We start from the raw sequence: 23,149 nt of genomic DNA on the forward strand, positions 1-23,149 counted from the left end.
CTAATAATACTTTGACCTGGGTTTGTCTGATTCAAGTGCCTTCACTCCTCATGATAGCTTCTCTTAGCTCATTTTTTAAAAGCATCTTTTCTAAATTTTTGCAATGAGATCGTTTAAAGGAGAGGCTTTCTTCAATGATGGGCTCTATCCTGTAATTATAGCCCAATCTTCAACAGATATAAAGACTTTGCTTCTTGAAAGGAAAGGTTTTGTATTCAACAATAGTGAGAAAAATGTAGATGTGGATGGTTTTATAAAGATTTTCTGATGTGCATCATTTTTAGAGTGTTTATTGAATCTGTTACAATATTTCTTTTGTTTATGTTTTTGGTCTTTTCAGTCATGAGGCATGTGGGATCTTAGCTCCCCTACTAAGGATCAAACCCACACCCCCTGCATTGAAAGGTGGAGATATAACCACTGGACCACTGAGGAAGTCCCTAGATGTGGATGGCTTTTAAACATCCTTTTAAGGTTGATCAGTGGTTCGTGGCAGGCACAGGACACCATCGCAGTCAAAAACAAACATTTGGAGAAAAAGAAAATTCCTCCAATAAGCATAGGTGATGCAGCAGGGTAAGCTTACAGCATTTGGGTGGAAACGAGAAGTAACTGACTTCCTTATGTGGATATAATCTTACCAACTTCATAATGCTATTATGATGCTTAAATAAGGTAATGCCAGCTATTGTCAGTAGTATAAAAATATAGATACTCTTTCTATGCTGATTGGCTGTGGTGGGAGTTGCTTCTATAATGAATTTGATGTCATCTGTTTTTGTTATTTGATATCATCTTTTTTTTTTTTTTTTTTAAAGGGGCTTCTGAGTGGCTCATTGGTTAAAAAAAAATAAAAATTCAGAAGACTCAGGAGTCACTGGTTGTTTCCCTGGGTTGGGAAGATACCCTGGAGGAGGGCATGGTGACTCACTCCAGTATTCTTGCCTGGAAAATCCCAATAGAAGAACCTATTTTTAAAGTATTGTAAGGATATGGTGGAATTAAAGAGAGATTTGCATATGGGCTTTTCCCTTTGTGTTACACAACGAAACTTGAATCCCACACTTCCAGCCAGGGAGGAACGACTTTACCATAAAGGTTTCAACAGGTAGGAGGTGGCCTCTCGGGTTAAGAGACCACAGTCTCCTGGAAAATTAAAAACAAGTGCTTATTTTTAGCTACAAAAAGGCATTCATTCTTGTGCTCAAATATGCTTTACATTACCCAGAAAAGAGTTTATTGGCCCTGGGTCTGTTGTGTAACTGAGGAAACCATTGTGTACTATAAAAACAAGCTAATGTGAAAACCAGTCCTGAGAGCAACAGGCTGATTGGAGACTGTTATGGGAGAGTGTGTAGAAAACTGGAGGGAGAAAAGCTGCTTAGTGCTGCAAGTTTAGCACAAAGGCATCACACATGGTTTTAACACTTGAGCAAAGGAATTCAAAATCAGAGGAATAATTGCATTAACAGTAAGTGGAATTATTCATCCTGTTTGGATGCAAATTTTTGTCTCCTGCCTGTGAGTGTCCAGGAGTCACCAGCGGATGCCTGGGTTGGCAATGGCCTGCTGCAGGGTCAGGGACACTAAGTGTAGCAGTGCATGCATGGGACCTTTTGAAGGAGGTCACCATTATCTTCATTACCTCCACCATAGTTTGGTCTCAGGTCAACAACAGGGAGGGAACACAGCCCTGCCCATCAATAGAAAATTGGATTAAAGATTTACTGAGCATGGCCCTGCCCATCAGAACAGGACCCAGTTTCCCCTACATTCAGTTTCTCCTATCAAGAAGCTTCCATAAGAGGGTGGGCAGAATTAAAATCACAATCACAGAAAATTAATCAAACTGATTACATGGACCACAGCCTTGTCTAACTCAATGACACTATGAGCCATGCCATGTAGGGCTACCCAAGACGGACGGGTCATGGTGGAGAGTTCTGACAAAAGGTGGTTCACTGAAGAAGGCAATGGCAAACCACTTCAGTATTCTTGCCTTGAGAACCCCATGAACAGTGTGAAGAGACAAAAGATAAGACACTGAAAGATGAACTCCCCAGGTCAGTAGATGCCCAATATGCTACTGGAGAAGAGTGGAGAAATAACTCCAGAAAGAAAGAAGAAATGGACCCAAAGCAAAAACAACACCAAGCTGTGAATGTGACTGGTGAAGGAAGTAAAGCCTAGTGCTGTAAAGAACAATATTGCATAGGAAAGTTGAATGTTAGGTCCATGAATCAAGGTAAATTGAAAGTGGTCAAATAGGAGATGGCAAGAATAACCACCGACATTTTAGGAATCAGTGAACTAAAATGGACTGGAATGGGTGAATTTAACTCAGATGACCATTATATCCACTACTGTGGGCAACAATCCCTTAGAAGAAATGGAGTAGCCCTCATAGTCAACAAAAGAGTCCGAAATACAGTTGCTGGGTGCAATGTCAAAAATGAAAGAATGATCTCTGTTCGTTTCCAAGGCAAACCATTCAATATCACAGTAATCCAAGTCTATGTTCCAATCAGTAATGCTGAAGAAGCTGAGGTTGAACAGTTCTATGAAGGCCTACAAGACCTTCTAGAACTAACACTCCAAAAAGATGTCTTTTTCATCATGGGGGACTAGAATGCAAAAGTAGGAAGTCAAGAAACAACTGGAGTAACAGGCAAATTTGGCCTTGGAGTACAAAATGAAGCAGGGCGAAAGCTAATAGTTTTGCCAAGAGAATGTACTGGTCATAGCAAACACCCTTTTCCAACAACACAAGAGAAGACTCTACACACGGACATCACCAAATGGTCAATACCAAAATCAGATTGATTATATTCTTTGCAGCCAAAGATGGAGAAGCTCTATACAGTCAGCAAAAACAAGACTGGGAGCTGACTGTGGCTCAGATCATGAACTCCTTATTGCTAAATTCAGACTTAAATTGAAGAAGGTAGGGAAAAACCACTAGATCATTCAGGTATGACCTAAATCAAATCCCTTATGATTATACAGTGGAAGTGACAAATAGATTCAAGGGATTAGATCCGATAGACAGAGTACTTGAAGAACTATGGATGAAGGTTCATGATATTGTACAGGAAGCAGTGATCAAGACCATCCCCAAGAAAAAGAAAGGCAAAAAGGCAAAATGATTGTCTGAGGAGACCTTAAAAATAGCTGAGAAAAGAAGCTCAAGGCAAAGAAAGAAAAGACATACCCATTTGAATGCAAAGTTCCAAAGAATAGCAAGGAGAGATTAGAAAGCCTTCCTCAGTGATCAGTGCAAAGAAACAGAGGAAAACAATACTATGGGAAAGACTAGAGATCTCCTCAAGAATATTAGAGATACCAAGGGAACATTTCACGCAAAGATGGGCACAATAAAGGACAGAAATGGTATGGACCTAACAGAAACAGAAGATATTAAGAAGAGGTGGCAACAATACACAGAACTATACAAAAAAGATCTTCATGACCCATATAACCACGAGGATGTTAACTCTCACCTAGAGCCAGACATCTTGGAATGCAAAGTCAAGTGGGCCTTAGGAAGTTTAGTGAAGGTGATGGAATTCCAGTTGAGTTATTTAAAATCCTGAAAGATGATGCTGTGAAAGTGCTGCACTCAATATGCCAGCAAATTTGGAAAACTCAGCAGTTTCCACAGGACTGGAAAAGGTCAGTTTTCATTCCAATCCCAAAGAAGCACAATGCCAAGGAATGTTCAAACTACTGTACAATTGTACTCATCTCACACTCTAGTAAGGTAATGCTCAAAATTCTCCAAGCCAGGCTTCAGTAATACATGAACTGTGAACTTCCAGATGTTCAAGCTGGTTTTAGAAAAGGCAGAGGAACCAGAGTTCAAATTGCCAACATCCGCTGGATTATCAAAAAAGCAAGAGAGTTCTAGAAAAACATATATTTCTGCTTTATTGACTATGCCGAAGCCTTTGATTGTGTGGATCACAGGAAACTGTGGGAAATTCTTCAAGAGATGGGAATACCAGACCACCTGACCTGCCTCTCGAGAAATCTGTATGCAGGTCAAGAAGTAACAGTTAGAACTGGACATGGAACAACAGACTGGTTCCACATCGGGAAAGGAGTACATCAAGTCTGTATATTGTCACCCTGCTTATTTAACTTATATGCAGAGTACATCATATGAAATGCCAGGCTTGATGAAGCACAGCTGGAATCAAGATTGCCAGGAGAAATATCAATAACCTCAGATATGCAGTTGACACCACCCTTATGGAAGAAAGTGAAGAGGAACTAAAGAGCCTCTTCATGAAAGTGAAAGAGGAGAGTGAAAAAGTTGGCTTAAAACTCAACACTCAGAGAACTAAGACCATGTCATCTGGTCCCATCACTTCATGGCAAATAGATGGAGAAAAAATGGAAACAGTGAGAGGTTTTATTTTTGGGGTCTCCAAAGTCACTGCAGATGGTGACTGTGGCCATGAAATTAAAAGGTGCTTGCTCCTTGAAAGAAAAACTATGATCAACCTAGATATCATATTAAAAAGCAGAGACATTACTTTGCCAACAAAAGTCTGTCTAATCAAAGCTATGGTTTTCCAGTAGTCAAGTATGGATGTGAGTGTTGGACTCTGAAGAAGGCTGAGTGCTGAAGAATTGATGCTTTTGAACTGTGGTGTTGGAGAAGACTCTTCAGAGTCCCTTGGACTGCAAGGTTACCCAACCAGTCCTTCCTAAAGGAAATCAGTACTGAATATTCATTGGAAGGACTGATGCTGAAGCTGAAACTCCAATACTGTGGCCACCTGATTGGAAGAACTGACTCATTAAAAAATATGCTGATGCTGGGCAAGATTGAAGTAGGGAGGAGACATGGATGACAGAGGATGAGATGGTTGAATGGCATCACCGATTTGATGGACATGCGTTTGAAGAACACATGCACAGGGACCTGGTGTGTTGCAATCCAAGGGGTCCAAAGAGTTGGAGACGACTGAGTGACTGAAACTGAACTGAACTGTAATGGTCAAATGTCTTGGAGATCTCACATTTTTGTTTTCTGCAGATGAGATTTTCAGACTCCTAAACTGCAAGGGTGGATAAATGCTCCCAGTGATTCTTGGAGGGTGGGTAGAAACAGGCATTTTAAAAGTAGACTAACCAAGGTTTCCCAGGTGGTTCAATGGTAAAGAATCAACCTGCCAAGAAGGACACTCGGGTTTGATCCCTGGGTTGGGCAACCACTCCAGTATTCTTGCCTGGAAAATCCTATGGACAGAGGAGCCTGGTGGACTATAGTCCAGGGGGTCTCAAAAGAGTTGGACAGGACTTAGCAACTAAACAGCAACAATGATTAACGTTAAACTTTAATAAAAAACTCAAAGGAAGACAGACTGGACTTGACTGAGCATAGACTTCTTGCTCTCCAGAATTACTAACTTGGTCTCCTTGTGCCTCTGGGTGTTATATTTGGAGCTCTTGGAAATTTTGATTTACTCTTAGTACAAGAGCATTCTTGGTAAATGTAATCATTAAAATAATTTATATTAAGATTTCTGTGAATAGTTTGGGGGCTGGAAAGTCTCAGCAGATAACCACAAATATTTCCCTCCACCTGATTTAACGGCTGACCACCTGATCTATCTAAGTTTCCTTGTGAAGGTTATTCCTCTGATCTGAGATGTTATGACAAGCCCCGCCCCTCATTCAGTCAGCTCCCTCCTAGACTAGACATTGCCAGGGTCTCTCTGACTTCCTCCTTGTTTCTATGGAAAGCCTTTCTCCATGTTTCTAGGGACCAAGACCTTTTCTCATTCATTGTCATTAATTTTTTACTAACCATATGCCCTGCCACCTCTGGGCAACACACAGGCAATGCGGTAAGGAGGAAATCCAAAAAAATCTCATTAGTGGGTGGGAAAATTGGAAAGAAGGAAATAGCTGAGATAAAAGCTGAAGTTCATGAAAAAGATTTCTCCTTCCCAAGAAATGAATTGCTCAGCAAAACTGAAAGCTTTGAAATGACTCATAAAACAGACAAACCTTAGGCAAATAGGATCAAGAAATATGAGGTGCACATTACATGAAACACGAACACAGAGATACAGAAAAGGTTTGAAAATTATAAGATACTATGAAAAACTCCTGTGACAAATTTGAAAGCAGTGTTGAAATAGGCAATGTTTCTGGGACATAGAAAATCAGACCGCTCAGATTCTTACACATGCAGGGTCTAGAGTTACTGGATTTAACCCTTGTATTTCCCGTTCCAATTTTTTGGCTCTGAATCTCATGTTGTCTGCAGCCCAAACTCTGCCAAACACCTGTTCAGGTGTTATAATTGATTGCTCCAATTATATCTGATTGTTCTCGTAGTTTCATTATTATAAATGGCATTGATGGAGTGAACAGAGGATGCATGCACACTTTGGGCGCACTCAGTACTTTGGCCACCTGATGCAAAGAGCTGACTCATTGGAAAAGACCCTATTTCTGGGAAAGATTGAGGGCAAGAGGAGAAGGGAGCAACAGAGACTGAGATGGTTGGATGGCATCACTGAGTCAATGGACTTGAGTTTGAACAACCTCTGGGAGATAGTGGAGGTCAGGGAAGCCTGGCATGCTGCAGTCCATGGGTTCGAAAAGCATTGGGACACGACTGAGCAACTAAATATCAGCATTCTCTGCACTGTCCCCTTTGACTCCATGAATCCCAGCCTTTCCCGCTCCCCAAGTTCCCTGGACTGGGAGCATTTTCCAGTTGTGTTCCTATTGTTTCCTCTTTCTCCACACATGTTCCCCTGAATGCTCCAGGTTCACACAATTTCCTCTGCCTCTGTTCACTAACCTGAGTATATTTTTCCCTCCAAAACAAGAGTTTCCCCAGCAGATCAACATTTCCGATTCTACCTGTACCTACAAAGAAACCTGACTGAAAGACTATACAGCAAAATGCTCAATGGGGTTTTCTCTGTGGAATGAGATTAGAGATGTTTCCTTTCTCTTTGTGTTTTTCAGTTTTCTATCTTGAGGCCATATTACACTATGAAAACTATTTTTAAATTTATTTCTTTATTGGTGTGTAGTTGAATGACAATGTTGTGTTAGTTTCCGATGTACAGCAAAACGAATCAGCTATACGCATACACATGGTCCCTCTTTTTTGGATTTCTCTCTCATTTAGGTCACCACAGAGCACCGAGGAGAGCTTCCTGTGCTATGCGGTAGGTTCTCATTAGTTATCTCTTTTATATATATGTCAACTCCAATCTCCCAATTCATCCCACATCCCCATCCCCTTTCCCCACATGGTGTCCATACATTTGTTCTATACATCTGTGTTTCTGTTTTGCAAATAAGATCATCTATACCATTTTTCTAGACAATTTATTTTTTATTGACCTATAGTTGAATTGTATATAGTTGAATGTATATACACACATTCTTCTTTCATATTCTTTTCCACTATGGTTTATCACAGGATATTGAAAATAGTTCCCTGTGCTATACAGTAGGACTTTGCCATTTATCTCTTTGTATGTAATGATTCACCTCTGTTCATCCCAAGCTCCCTTTCTACCCTCTTCCACCCCCCTCCCCCTTGGCAACCACTAGTCCCTGATTTTGTTTCTGTTTCATAGATAGGTTCATTTGTGTCATACTTCAGGTTCCACTTATAAGTGATATGTAGTATTCGTCTTTGTCTTTCTGACTTAATTCACTTAAAAATGATTCATTTTTAAATTTAAATCAAGTTCTAACACCCCCTCCACTCCCCACCCCTCCTGTCCCTCTCTCTCTCACTCTCTGTCTATCTCTATTTCTCTTTACATTTTGTATGGAGAATTTGGTCTTATACCTAAATCGTGTTATACTATACTTCTTGTTCCATGAATTCTATTTTCCTCACTTATTAATATGTCTGAAGAACTTCCCACCTTCACACACATAGGTCTGCGACCATTTCCTTATAAGCCCTGCAGAGTCAGGATGTACTGTGGTACATTTATTCCAGTGTTTACATTTGTTATTGGTCTTATCTGCTCCAACACTGCTGGAATGAACTTGCTTGAACTTTCACATTGGGCACCTGCAAGTGTATCTCTAAGGTCAAAACTGAGGAAGTTGCTGAATCACAGAGAATACTCATTGCTTCATTCTAATAAAACATTGCCAACATTGGACTGTGGAGTAGCTATGAAAATTTACTCTCACAAAAGTGATAAATAAAAATATTCATTTCTTTGCAACATCATCCAAATTTTATATGAGTTTGTTACTCTGATGAGTACAAAACTGCATTTCTTGGTTTTAGTTGGTATCTCCTCCTTACTAGGGAAGCTGGGCATCTTGCCATGCATTCATTGGTCATTTGTATTTCATTTTTAGAAACAGGACTACCTGTTCATAACTTCTGCCCATGTTTCCACTGAGATTTTTAATTTCTTTTTGAAACAAATATCTTTGTATGTTCCAAATAATAATTTTGTTTTGTTGAAGGATACCTTTTCATAAGGCATTCAGACAGGAACCACAGATGATTTACTTTCCACATCCAAATAAAGTGGTCTTAGATCTTGTATGAGTGGGATGTCCTTCCAGTCATGATTCCTTCAGGAAGAGGAACTCCCCAATCCTCCTAAGGCTGCCAGTGGAATATATTGTCTTGTCTCTCAGATGCTAGCACCCTGTCATGTGATGCTTGGCCCAAGGCAACGAAACAGAAGGGCCAACCCATTCAGCTCTTCTCTGCTATCCCAGACAAGCCTCCAGATGAACGCCTTAGATCACCTGCCTGTCTAAACCTCTGCTGTCTGCTCTCTGGGCTGGCAGCACCTCCAGAGCAGCTCCATCTTTTCAACCATCCTCCCTGCACACACTTGAGCTTCTGATTTCCATTTCCTATTGGATCCCATATTCTTTTCTCCTTTCAGAAATCTTTAGAGTTTCTCTCTCTCTCTTTTTTATTTCATTTCATTTCATTTTTGATTTGTTGATATTTAAACAGGGAGGGCTTCCCCAATGACTCAGTGGTAAAGAATCTACCTGCAATGCAGGAGCTATAGGAGAAACGGGTTCAATCCCTGAGCCAGGAAGATCCCCTGGAGAAGGAAGTGGCAACCCACTCCAGTATTCTTGCCTGGAGAATTCCCACGGACAGAGGAGACTGGTGGGCTGCAGTCCATGGGGTCGCAAAGATTCAGACACAACTAAAGCAACTGAACACACACCCGTGGAAATAGAACTATATAAATGGATTTGAGACATGGAATAGCAAGCTCAAAGGCCTTGAGATGGTGTCATGCTGACCTTATTTATTTATTTATTTTTAACTTTGTGAGGTCTGATTGGTGGGTCAGATGGTAAAGAATCCACCTGCAATGCAGGAGACCTGGGTTCAATCCCTGGGTTGGGAAGATCCCCTGGAGAAGGGCATGGCAATCCACTCTAGTATTTTTTCCTGGAGAATCCCCATGGACAGAGGAGCCTCGTGGGCTGCAGTCCATGGGGTTGCAGAGTTGGACATGACTGAGAAATTAAGCACAGCACACGTCTGATTGGCAGCCTCATCCTGTTTTCCAGTGTGGGCATGGATGGTGTGTTTGTTTGCATGTATTTCTTCTGTAGTTACTAGGTTTATTGGATGTTGCATGTGTGTTTATTCTGACAGCCATCTTGTACTGCAAGTGTTTTGTGATTTAAAAATGTCAGTAAAAAAGAGAAAGCTCAAGCAAGCACACAAATGTGAAAATCTTCCTACTATGTCTTAAAAATAAAGTTATTTCATTTTAAAAATATTTTTTACTCAGCTACAGCACTGCTCTTGGCCCTTTACTAGGTGTCGAGGTCAGAGGGGTGACTAGAACCCAGCTCTCAATCTAAGAAAATGCAGAGTGGAAGGAAGAAGAGGAAGAGGCATGGATCAGCTGCACATGCTTCAAATATATTACATCAGGGGTATTACCCAGAAGAAGGTTCTGCCAAAAGCTCTTGCCTAATTAGTAATTATAATCAGGCCTCTTCCACAATAATAACTAGACTATACATTATAATGAGCAAATTCATATTCATCAGCCCATTTATTCTGCAAAACAGCCCTGTAAGGTAAGAGCTATTTTTGTCCCACTCTGCATATGGGAACTATTTTAATACACTGAGCAGACAGTATTTATCCTTCCTGTGCACTATATGCCACAAGATAAGAACAATTGGTTGACATTTTGCTTTGGCTTCTGTGGGGAAGTTTGGGGCCCCAAACAACTGGGAAAACCAACCCTCCTTCTAAACCTATTGATAAGAGCTAAGGCCCCCACTTTGTCAATTACATCATTGCTCTCCTAAGTATTTCCTATGTGTTAAATTGTTAAATCCTCATCATATCCTATGAGGGAAGTGCTATTATGACTGCTCATTTTCCTAAGGCACAGAATAGGTAAGTAACTCACCAAAGGTAACACAGCTTGTTAGTTTTTAAATTTAGTTTTAAAGTGTCTGGTTAGTTTTTAAATTTATTTTATTGAAGTGTAGTTGATTTACAATGTTGGGTTAATTTCTGCTGTATAGCAAAGTGATTCAGATATATTTTTAATTTTATTTTAAAATTATTTTCAGCTTTTTATTTTTATCGGAGTATAGTTGATTAAAAATGTTGTGTTAGTTTCAGGTGTACAACAAAGTGATTCGGTTTTACACATACATGTATCTGACTTAGGAAGTGACAGGTTTTGGACCCAGGCAGTCTTTCAGAGTTTACACTCCAAACCACAGGTAGGCAAACTACAGCTGTTTTTGTTCAGTCTTGAAGCTAAGGGTGGCTTGTGCCATGTTCAAGGTGTTTAAAAACAAAGACAAGGAACAACATGTGACCAAGCTTAAATGGCCCACAAAGCCTAAAATATGAAATCTCTGGCCCTTTACAGAAAAATGTTACAGATCTCTGCTGTGAACCAGAGAGTGTTGTATTAACCCTGAGCCAAATTCTTTTTGTTATTAAATTTTTATTGGAATATGATTGCTTAAAATGTTGTGTTAGATTCTGTTGTACAGCAAAGTGAATCAGCTATACTTATATATTCACTCTCTTTAGGAATTCCTTCCTGTTTACACCACCTTCTCTGATAGCTCTCGATCCAAAGCTCATCCCAGAAGCATGTTTGATTGTGATCAGGCTTCCTTGGTGGCTCAAATGGTAAAGAATCTGCCCACAATGCAGTATACCTGGGTTTGATCCCTGGGTCAAGAATATCCCCTGGAGGAAGGCATGCAACCCACTCCAGTATTCTTGCCTGGAGAATTCCATGAACAGAGGAGCCTGGTGGGCTACAGTCCATAAGGTTACAAAGAGTTGGACATGACTAAGCAACTAACACTTTCATAGCAGCAGAGTATGAAGAACATTACTGAATTTAAATACCAGGAAGAGGGATGCATGAGACAAGTGCTTGGGCCTGCTGCACTGGGAAGACCCAGAGGAATCGGTGGAGAGGGAGGTGGGAGGGGGGATAGGGATGGGGAATACATGTAACTCCATGGCTGATTCATGTCAATGTATGACAAAACCCACTGCAATGTTGTGAAGTAATTAGCCTCCAACTAATAAAAATAAATGAAAAAAAAAAAAATACCAGGAAGAAACAACACTCGAATATAGAACATTGGTTTAGCTCTTCAAGTTCTCTTATTGGCTGTACCAACTTATGTTCCCATCAACAGTGTAGGAGGGTTGCTTTTCCTCTGCACTCTCTCCAGCATTTATTATTTGTACATTTTTTTGATGATGGCCATTCTGACTGGTGTGAGGTGATACTGCATTGTAATTTTTACTCTCTAATTAGCAATGTTGAGCATTTTAAAAAATGTGCTCATTGGCCATCTTTATGCCTTCTTTGGAGAAATGTCTGTTTATATCTTCCGCCTAGTTTTTGATTGGGTTGTTTGTTTTGTTTTGTTTTGATATGCACAGGGAACTATACTCAGTATTTTGTAATAAGCTATAAGGGAAACGAATCTGAAAAAGATACATAACTGAGTCACTGTGCTGTACATCTGAAACTAATACAACATTGTAAATAAATTATACTTCAATTAAAAAAAAATAATTATTTATATTGACTTTTTAAAAAAGGAGTCATGCCATTCCAGGGAGGCTAGGGCAGTTTTACTCACAGTGAAGAGGCCATACTCTCCATAAAGTTCAATTAAGCCTTGTATTCAAAATTTTGTGTGTGATGTGATGACATATACAATTCTGTTGTGTGTGTGCTTAGTCATGCCCAACTCTTTGCAACCCCACAGACTGTAGCCTGCCAGCCTCCCCTGTCCATAGAATTTTCCAGGCAAGAGTACTGGAACAGGTTGCCATTTCCCATTCCAGGAGATCTTCCTGACCCAGGGATCAAACTCATGTTTTCTGTGTCTACTGATTCTTTACCACCGAGCCACCTGAGAAGCCATAATTCCAATGATAGAGTTATATTTAATGAGACATATTTACTGTGTGGATATATATAATTTTGAAAGTATGAGTGTATATAGGGTGCATCTTAAAAATGTGTGTCCAGGCACTTCCCTAGCAGTCCAGTAGTTAGGACTCCACATTTCCACCACAATGGGCCCAGGTTCGACCACCGGTCAGGGAACTAAGATCACATAAACTGCACAGTGTGGCAAAAAAGTAAATAAATAAAACATGTGTTCACATAAAGTGTGTTATTTGTGCATATATATATATATATATATATACACTATTTTGCATGTGCACATTTTTCTCAAAGTTGGACTCTGGAGCATTATCAGAAGGGTAAACTATAAACGCTTGAGTTGTCTGTAGGAAACCTGGAAAATGTAATCATCTAGCAAAGGTATATCATGCCCAGTGCCTCATGAAATTAGGGCTGCTAGCACATTTTATTTTCAGGATTTCTCTAATCATATGCAGTTCTTCTATAATTAACTGTGTTCGGTTTTTGAATGAGTAGAGAAAGTATTTGCTGAGGGCAAAGACTTGATAAGATGCACACAAATGTGTGTGCCTCTCTGACATGTGCTGATCTTAAAATCAGCAGCTATTTCTGTATACATCCCATATAGCAAGCCTGTGCAGGAACCAAGTGACTCGCCTACTCATTGTCTGTCAATTACCTTGTAGGACATGTATTATTAATGGCAGTCATTGCTTTCTGACCTCCTTGCAGTGATCCATTTCTATCCATTAAGACATTACATTATCCACTTTAGCAAAACATGAATCATAAATGAAATATTGATTTAAAAAATCACAAACTACTTTGCATTTAAAAAAACACAATTCCTATAAAGCAAAACTTCTGCTAAACTGAAATAAGAATGCAGACAATTTAAAAGGCACAATACTGTTCTAGGACTTCATAGTGATTTGAAAACATGTTCATGTGTCATTTCTTTTTATGATCACTTTATTTTTAAAATCTTAAAATTATTTATTCTTCAAAGTTGTCATTAATTTATTGCATACATTTGTAGAGATTTGTGTCTTTTATTAAAGTAAAGAAGAATATATTTTAAAAACCACAAATCTGTTTTCTGGATGCTCAGTGGGAGAAATTAAGTCTCAGTTTCAGAAGCAACAGTGAAGACAGTTCATCAGGAGGATGATTCTAGGATAAGGTGTTATTGTCAAATGTGTAGTAGCTTTCAATATTGTTAATATTCTTTGCAGAAGAAAGAAATTTGATCTTCGGTGACAAGTGAGATGCTGGATATTTATGGAAGTATAAACTTGTCTCTCTAATTGGGATAATGTGAGACAAGTGGTTAAATTCATCATGAAATACGATTGACTCTTTTGAATAAGACTTCACCCTCATCACTGGAGAAGAATTATGGTTTATGCAGAAGTGGTTAGTTCTGTCTTCATAAAATTAACATGTAGTGCTGAGAAGCTGCGTCTCTGAATTGAACATTAGACCATAAGGATACTAATGGCAAGGATGGGATGATGAATTCTGGTCATGTTCTGACTTCACTTTTAAAGCGTGGAGAGATCCTTAAGCAGATAGAGTAGAGGTGGTTCCCTCAAGCTCAGACTCTCTTATCGGGCAAACAGATCTGCAGCGGGTATCTCTATCTGTGTCTCTGTCTACACAACACCGCACAGAAAAGATGCACATCAGACAGTACAGGAGCTCATTCACCTGCTAAGACACCCAGGTGAGTGGATCCTCAGTACAGATGCTGATACACTCACTATCAAAGTGTTGCAAATGTGAGGGAGATGAATAGTTTGACCCATGGGCCACAGTCCAGTGAGGACTTCTGCATTGTGTTCTATCACTGGCACTCATTTCCTAAGCGTCTGACTTCCCAGAGAAGAGGCAAACCTGAGATTTGAATATTCATCACTTGATGAGAAATGGTCTGGGTGGGTTGTGCAAGGCACAAAGGAGAAAGTAATACTGGATATTTTAAGGTCTTCTCTGGTTTAAAATTCTGACAGTGCTCTTTTCTTGGTCAAGTATACCCCATTAGGAAATATCATTGTGGGTAGATAATGAGAAGGAAGACGACATCACCATAATGCCTGAGTAAGAGACCAAAAGAGGGGAAAGAAACAGGAAGAAGAGAGAAGAGAAGAATAGGATGGGGATGGAGGAGAGAGAAGGGGAGAAAGAGAGGGAGGAGGAGAGGGAGAGAGCCCTTGGGGGATGAGTACAGAGAGTTCAACCGAAGGATGTGAGCAGCATCATGCATGTGGAATGACTGGCTGAGGTGCAGAGAAATAATCGTGGGTTTGAGGTTCAGTGGATTGGGAGCAGATTTTAGCTAGTCCTTGACCACATGCCAGAGGATGTAAGATTGAGGGTAATCTGCCACCTTTACCCCTAGAGCCCTTACTCTGCAGAAGGACCAATGGCGGGACCAAGGATTGGAATTTTCCTGAGGGCTGAAACTCAATGGGAGGGCCTGAGGGATGACACTTTTCTTGCAGAAGCCTGGGGGTTGGGGTGGTGGTAGTTAGGTGTGGCTGATGTTTTTCCTGGTAAAGAAGCCCATGGGGAATTTGTTAGCTCAAGTGTATTTCAAAGTGGTGAATCAACAGTCAGGACCCAAGTGTTCCTGTGAACTTCTCTAGGAACCAAAGCTCAATTATAAGAACAATGTATTTCAGAATGTGGGTGGTGGTTTCCAGAAACATCAATCAAAAATGGAAATTAGAAACTTTGAGATGGAAAACCATCTATATTTCATGTGTTTTAACCCGAACTTTTATTAGGGTTTGAATTTTCTCCTTGAAATACCCGAGGCCAGGAGTTTCATTATACCTCACAAGTAGTCCATCCCATCCCTAGATAGTTCAAAGAGATGAATTGGTTTTATTCTTGCTATCCTCCTGCTCTCATGTGAAAGGGAAAATGTTAGTCACTCAGTCCTGTCCAAATCTTTGTGACCCCATGCACTGTAGTTCGCCAGGCTCCTCCGTCCATGGAATTCTCCAGACAAGAACACTGGAGTGGGTAGCCATTCCCTCTTCCAGGGGATCTTCCTGACCCAGGGATGTAACCCAGGTCTCCTTGCTCTCTGGAGGTGCACAAAATAAATGTAGGGCTTTTTCACCTTGAGAGACACCTCAGTATTTGGTAACTGTGATCATGTCTTCATTACATTTCTTTCTTTCCTACCCCAGGCTTCTCTTTGCTTTTAGATGTTCATCTTGCCATTGAGTTACACATTATATTATTTATCCAACAATTAATTTACATAAGTAACACAATCACATATTTTTACGTAAGTTTTGTCAACTAAAAAAGATGTACAACTTGAGAGTTGCGCGTTAAGTTTTATTTGAGGCAAAATGAGGACTGCAGCCTGGGAGGCAGCATCACAGATAGCTCTGAGAGACTGCTCCAAAGCGGTCATGGGGGAGGTCAATACATATGGTTTTGGTGAAGGGGGAGTCAATACCATGAAGCACTCAGTTTACAAAAGGTTTTTTTTTATTCATGAGGATCTGATGTCACCATGAAGGGATTTAGTGCTTCTCTAGATATGAGAAGATACAAGAATTGAGATAAAATCATTCCAAAAAACATCCAACTAGCTAAAGACCTGTCCCACCAGATTCCTTGGAGCACAGAGTGCCTCAGTTTACCCTAAACTCCCTCAAGGGTTGTTGAAGGTCAATAGCTATAGCAGCATGGGGTTCAATTTCCATAGAGGCAGATGGCAAATGTCTTTGTTGTTCTGTTGCTAGCAATGCTCTTGGTTAAGTGCCAGTTTGTAGTTGATAGTTTAAACAATGGAGGCCAAATCCAGAATAAAATGCTAAAATCCCTCTTCATTACCCTTCACCCCACCACTTCCTATGTTTCTCTTCAGAATGAAACACTTGTTTTAACAGTTTGGTGTAGCTCTTTCCAGCTTCCCCGCCCCCCCCCCCCCAATACATTTACATTCTATATGTGTATGTACACAGAATGTTGCAGTTTGTACTTGTTTTTATTTAATGGAATTATATTACAGGTTTTATAGATCTCCATTGATTTATATACTTCCATTGAGCACTAGTTTTAGAGATGATACTATAGCATAACTTACAGACATAGCTCATTCTATTTAATGTCTGCAAAAGTATTCCATAGTATGACTGCATCATAATTTATTGAACATTCCTTTATGGATAGCCCTTTAAGTGCTTTTCAGTTTTTCACTGTTACAACCAAGGCTGAAATAAATATCTTTGTTCATGTATCTTTGTACATATGTTCAGATATTTCTTACAAGATAGATTCCTAGCAGTAGAATTGCTTGTTAGAATGATAAACTTTTTATAGAGTCTGTTTTAGCAGCCTCCTATTGTTTCTATAGTCTTGGTGCTAATTTGCAAACCTATAAAGAACAGAAACAATCATCCATTTTCACATGACCACATATCTTCGTCTAAGATGACTGACACAGAAAATGGTAGTAGGAACTATCAGTACAAGAGAACATAGTTTATATGGCATAGGCTTCAGGGCCAGATGGTGGTGAGTTCTATGTTGAGCCTGAAGAGATGGTAACCTACATTATGCAGTAGTGAAGCAAGTGGTCAAGCTACTTCCCTGATAACTTGGAAAGCAGGTAATATATCAAATGAACTGAGGGCTTTAGGCAAGGATGTTGGGAGCAGAATGCTAGTAGCAAGCCTTGGTGTTACTGACTCGAGGTGACAAAGGGCTAGAGTAAAGAGATGAACTTGTTAAATGACTGCTGCCTTAAAGGGACTAGAGCCTAAAAACGCCAAGATTGCAAACTGAAAAGTACAAACAGATCTTTTTCATCTTCAGTTATTTGAACAATGAAGACCATTAACATGTAGTCTTGTCCTCAACACCCTGAGGCAAGGCATTAAGAAGAACCCAGTATCCTATGTGCAACATTTCTATAAAAACGCACAAACTGAATGCACTGTGACTAAACAGACAAACCCAAACTGATACATATTCAACAAAACAACTGACTCATGCTCTTCAAAAATAATAATGGCATTAAAGACAAAGAAAGGACACAAAAGACACATGACAATTAGATGCAGTCTGTGATCCTGGACTAGACAAATAACATCATTGGAATAATTGGATAAACTTGAACATGGAGGATATATAAGAATAGTACATCAGTGTTAAATTATCTGAATTTGATTATTATACCATGGTTATGTAAAAATATATCTTCATTACACAGTGAAATACTTGAGTATAGTAACATCAAAGCAACTTCCTCTTGGATGGTTCATCAATAATGATGTGTGTGTGTGTCTAAAGCTAGCAAGCAAGGAATATCTAAAGAGAGACAGAATGTGAATGTGACAAAATATTAATAATTCATGAATCTAAGAAAAGGATATTGGGAATTTCTTATACTACTCTTACTACCTTTGTATAAATTTGAAATTTGTGGAAAAAAACAAAACAAAACAAAAAAACTAAACCTTGGAACAAGGTCACAAAATCTTAGACCTGCTACCTTTCATTAAAAAATCTCTGAATAAAATAGCACTTGAGAACTCATTATATAGGAGGTGACAAGGAAGTGAGAATAAGGGTGTGGTTCTTCCACAGAAGTTCAACACACTCAATATGTTCATGTACAGAAATAATTTGGGTTGTCACTATTGGCATATGGAGCTGAGTGAAATCAAATAGATAAAAGCCAACTAACTTTTTGATGAGTCCTACTGTCATAGAAATGCCAGCATTGACTGAGACAATCTGATGGATCAAAGTTCAGAACCGTCTTGTCCCCAACCCTCCAGGAACAAGAAATAGGCAGAGAAGGATGCTCAGCCTCTTAAGAGGGTTTATTCCTCAATGCTCTTTTCAGATGTGGTTAAGGAGAACATTGGAGTATGGACTTCCTGGAGCATGGAGTTAAAGAAAGCAATGAATCTGGACCCAAACAAGGAATGTTCCCCGTCCCCCTTGTATGGAACCCTTGCAATAGTTGTACAATTTGACTTCAGAATGGCCACGGAAAACTAATTGCTATGAGCCTCCGTCTTTCTGAATGTGGATGTTCATGGTGGTTATTCAGTTCTGGTCTCGCTATTGTTTGCTGAGTTTGGAGTGTATAATGTATCCTTTTGCTTCACAGGACTCTTGGCCAATAGAAAGTGTGAGAGGAAAAAAATAACATGCGATTATGAAATTTGAGCTTAATATAGTAATTTCCAGGCAGTTGGGGGTTGTTTCTCTTGGGAAAGGGGTGATGAGGAGATTCTGTATAAGAAGAGGGCTGATGAGTCTGTTGGGTTACATAATCTTAAAAATATTCATAAAGCCTTTTAATAAAATTAGATATCTAGCCTATTGATGCTGGGCTTGGCCATTTGCTTTCATTTGGTAAGGTAAATATGAGCAAAAGTGATGTGTGCTATTTCAGAATGAAAATTTTAACAGTCACATCCACTTTTGACAATCTCTCTTTTCCTTCTTGCAGGATACCAAAATTTCCCAGGTGGAAGTTGCTTTGTCAGTCTGAGCGAAGTATATAAAGATGATATGGGAGATTTCCCTGGTGGTCCAGTGGCTAAGACTCAATGCTCCCAATACAGGAGGCCTGGGTTCCATCCCCAGTCAGGGAACTAGATCCTACATGCTGCAACTAAGACCTGGTGCAGTTAAATAAATAAATAAATATTTTTAACAAACAATATTAAGGGATGGCCTTTAGCCAAATCATGACAGACATGTAATTTAAGAAAGAAATAAACTTTGAAGACTATAAAATAAATATTTTGAGGTTGATTTCTTTTTTAATCACAAAATAACTTAGCCTAGGTTGACTGACACTGGAATGATAACAGTTGATATGTTTAAATATCCTCAAATTATGAATTTACATATAAAATTTATACTTCATTGTTCACAGTATATTCTTAAGGATAACCATTAAAAATAGAAGTAATAAATGTAACATCTAGTGAGAAGAATAAAAAATAAAGTTTCAATCAAATTTTTTAAAGGTCAGGAAAAAAAGGAAAAATCATAAAATAAAAATAAAAATAAGAGAAATAAGAGCACAACATGGTAGAAAATGTACAAATATATCAATAATGCAAAATATCATAATGTGAAAAATATAGTGAAACAAATCACCATTTAAAAGACAAACACTGTCATATCACATCAAATTAAATAAAATTCAACTAAAACCTGTTTGCAGTCAGCACACCTAAAAGATACAGAAAATCTGAAAGTCAAAGGACAAAATTTGTAGATCATACAACAATAAACCAAAAGAAACGTGTGGTAATTGCATGTTAATGCAGACATTATTCAAACAAAATAGACGTTAGAACAAAAAGCATTACTGGGGGAGAGAGTTTATATACATGGTGATAAAATTTTTAATTAATGAGAGGACACAACATTCCTTAACAGGATGTACCTTATAATGTATCTTCAAAAATAGAAAGCAAAGATTCATAAAACAACTGGAAGAATTTGACAAACTCTCCATATTGGTGAGCTATTTAAACATACTTCCTTTGGGATTTCCCTGGTAGTCCAGTGGTTAAGACTTCACTTTCGAATGCAGGAGTCTGAAGGTTTGATCCCTTGCTAGGGAGCTAAGAACCCATAAATCTCACGGCCAAAAAACCAAAACATCAAACAATATTGCAATAAATTCAACAAATGGATCATATTTTAAAAAATCTTTTAAAACACATTTTTTGATTGCTTACAGAATCAAAAGAGAAATAAAATTATTTTAAAATATAAAATAAATGTTTTGTCAAGCAATGAGAATGTTTACAAAAATTGATCACATGTTAGGTATAAAGCATGTTTCGGTAAAATACGAAGGACTGGTATCATACAGATAATGCCCTCTTTTTTTTCAAATCCACACTTTTATTTATTTACTTTTCAGTAAGTTTAAGTCTTTGAGAGGTACAGTAGCACAAAGATTCTGTGTCCAACGACTTTAGCAAGAAAATTCCTTTGGAATTGGGCACGAGCCATGACACTTTCCATGATTGTGAGTTATTAATACTTTTGCCCAGATTGCTCTGGGTTTGTTCAGTTTTCCACTGTGAGTTACTGTGTTGTTCTTTGCTTTGTACACATAAGTACATCTCTTGTCTAGATAGGATTCAGTTTCATCTTGAGCATGAACAATTAAAAAAAAAACAAACAAAACTGTGTGCCCTCTTGGTCCAGAGACCCTGTTGAGAACCAGCAACAATGGCCTTGAGCCACAGCCTTCCAGACATCCTTCTTGTTTTAGAAGTCCTGTTCCCAACAGGAGTCCACAGGCACCAATGTGCTTTTCAGAGCCAGGTAATGCCATTTTGATACAATACATTTTAGAAATCAATACTAAAGAAAGAAAGAAATTTTCATATGCTTAGAAATTTAAAGCACACTTTTTTTTTAGATACAAAATTAAGTTTTTATTTTTATTTAATTTTTTTATTTTTTATTTATTTATTTTTTTAGTTTTCAAAAAAAATTTTTTTTCATTTATTTTTATTAGTTGGAGGCTAATTACTTCACAACATTGCAGTGGGTTTTGTCATACATTGACATGAATCAGCCATGGAGTTACATGTGTTCCCCATCCCGATCCCCCCTCCCACCTCCCTCTCCACCCGATTCCTCTGGGTCTTCCCAGTGCACCAGGCCCGAGCACTTGTCTCATGCATCCCACCTGGGCTGGTGATCTGTTTCCCTATAGATAATATACATGCTGTTCTCTTGGAACATCCCACCCTCTCCTTTTCCCACAGAGTCCAAAAGTCTGTTCTGTACATCTGTGTCTCTTTTTCTGTTTTGCGTATAGGATTATAATTACCATCTTTCTAAATTCCATATATATGTGTTAGTATGCTGTATTGGTCTTTATCTTTCTGTCTTACTTCACTCTGTATAATGGGCTCCAGTTTCATCCATCTCATTAGAAATGATTCAAATGAATTCTTTTTAATGGTTGAGTAATATTCCATGGTGTATATGTACCACAGCTTCCTTATCTATTCATCTGCTGATGGGCATCTAGGTTGCTTCCATGTCCTGGCTATTATAAACAGTGCTGCGATGAACATTAGGGTGCTTGTGTCTCTTTCAGATCTGGTTTCCTTAGTGTGTATACCCAGAAGTGGTATTGCTGGGTTATATGGCAGTTCTATTTCCAGTTTTTAAAGAAATCTCCACACTGTTTTCCATAGTGGCTGTACTAGTTTGCATTCCCACCAACAGTGTAAGAGGGTTCCCTTTTCTCCACACCCTCTCCAGCATTTATTGCTTGTAGACTTTTGGATAGCAGCCATCCTGACTGGCGTGTAATGGTACCTCATTGTGGTTTTAATTTGCATTTCTCTGATAATGAGTGATGTTGAGCATCTTTTCATGTGTTTGTTAGCCATCTGTATGTCTTCTTCGGAGAAATGTCTGCTTAGTTCTTTGGCCCATTTTTTGATTGGGTCATTTATTTTTCTGGAATTGAGCTTCAGGAGTTGCTTGTATATTTTTGAGATTAATCCTTTGTTGCTTCATTTGCTATTATTTTCTCCCAATCTGAGGGCTGTCTTTTCACCTTACTTATAGTTTCCTTTGTTGTGCAAAAGCTTTTAAGTTTCATTAGGTCCCGTTTGTTTATTTTTGCTTTTATTTCCAATATTCTGGGAGGTGGGTCATAGAGGATCCTGCTGTGATTCATGTCGGAGAGTGTTTTGCCTATGTTCTCCTCTAGGAGTTTTATAGTTTCTGGTCTTACATTTAGATCTTTAATCCAGTTTGAGTTTATTTTTGTGTATGGTGTTAGAAAGTGTTCTAGTTTCATTCTTTTACAAGTGGTTGACCAGTTTTCCCAGCACCACTTGTTAAACAGGTTGTCTTTTTTCCATTGTATGTCCTTGCCTCATTTGTCAAAGATAAGGTGTCCATAGGTTCGTGGATTTATCTCTGGGCTTTCTATTCTGTTCCATTGATCTATATTTCTGTCTTTGTGCCAGTACCATACTGTCTTGATGACTGTGGCTTTGTAGTAGAGTCTGAAGTAAGGCAGGTTGATTCCTCCAGTTCCATTCTTCTTTCTCAAGATTACTTTGGCTATTCGAGGTCTTTTGTATTTCCATACAAATTGTGAAATCATTTGTTCTAGTTCTGTGAAAAATACCGGTGGTAGCTTGATAGGGATTGCATTGAATCTATAGATTGCTTTGGGTAGAATAGCCATTTTGACAATATTGATTCTTCCAATCCATGAATACGGTATATTTCTCCATCTGTTTGTGTCCTCTTTGATTTCTTTCATCAGTGTTTTATAGTTTTCTATGTGTAGGTCTTTTGTTTCTTTAGGTAGATGTACTCCTAAGTATTTTATTCTTTTTGTTGCGATGGTGAATGGTATTGTTTCCTTAATTTTACTTTCTGTTTTTTCATTGTTAGTGTATAGGAATGCAAGGGATTTCTGTGTGTTAATTTTATATCCTGCAACTTTACTATATTCATTGATTAGCTCTAATAATTTTCTGGAAGAGTCTTTAGGGTTTTCTATGTAGAGGATCATGTCATCTGCAAACAGCGAGAGTTTCACTTCTTCTTTTCCTATCTGGATTCCTTTTACTTCTTTTTCTGCTCTGATTGCTGTGGCCAAAACTTCCAACACTATGTTGAATAGTAGTGGTGAGAGTGGGCACCCTTGTCTT

At 38.7% G+C, this 23,149-nt stretch overlaps 1 pseudogene; it reads right to left on the reverse strand.

Moving 5' to 3' along the window:
• Positions 1–20,375: 20,375 nt before the first annotated feature.
• On the reverse strand, positions 20,376–20,713 carry LOC136146936 (large ribosomal subunit protein eL33 pseudogene; annotated as a pseudogene).
• Positions 20,714–23,149: the final 2,436 nt, after the last annotated feature.

This window comes from Muntiacus reevesi, chromosome 15 (genome assembly GCF_963930625.1).
Source record: "Muntiacus reevesi chromosome 15, mMunRee1.1, whole genome shotgun sequence".
NCBI classification, from domain to species: Eukaryota; Metazoa; Chordata; class Mammalia; order Artiodactyla; family Cervidae; genus Muntiacus; species Muntiacus reevesi.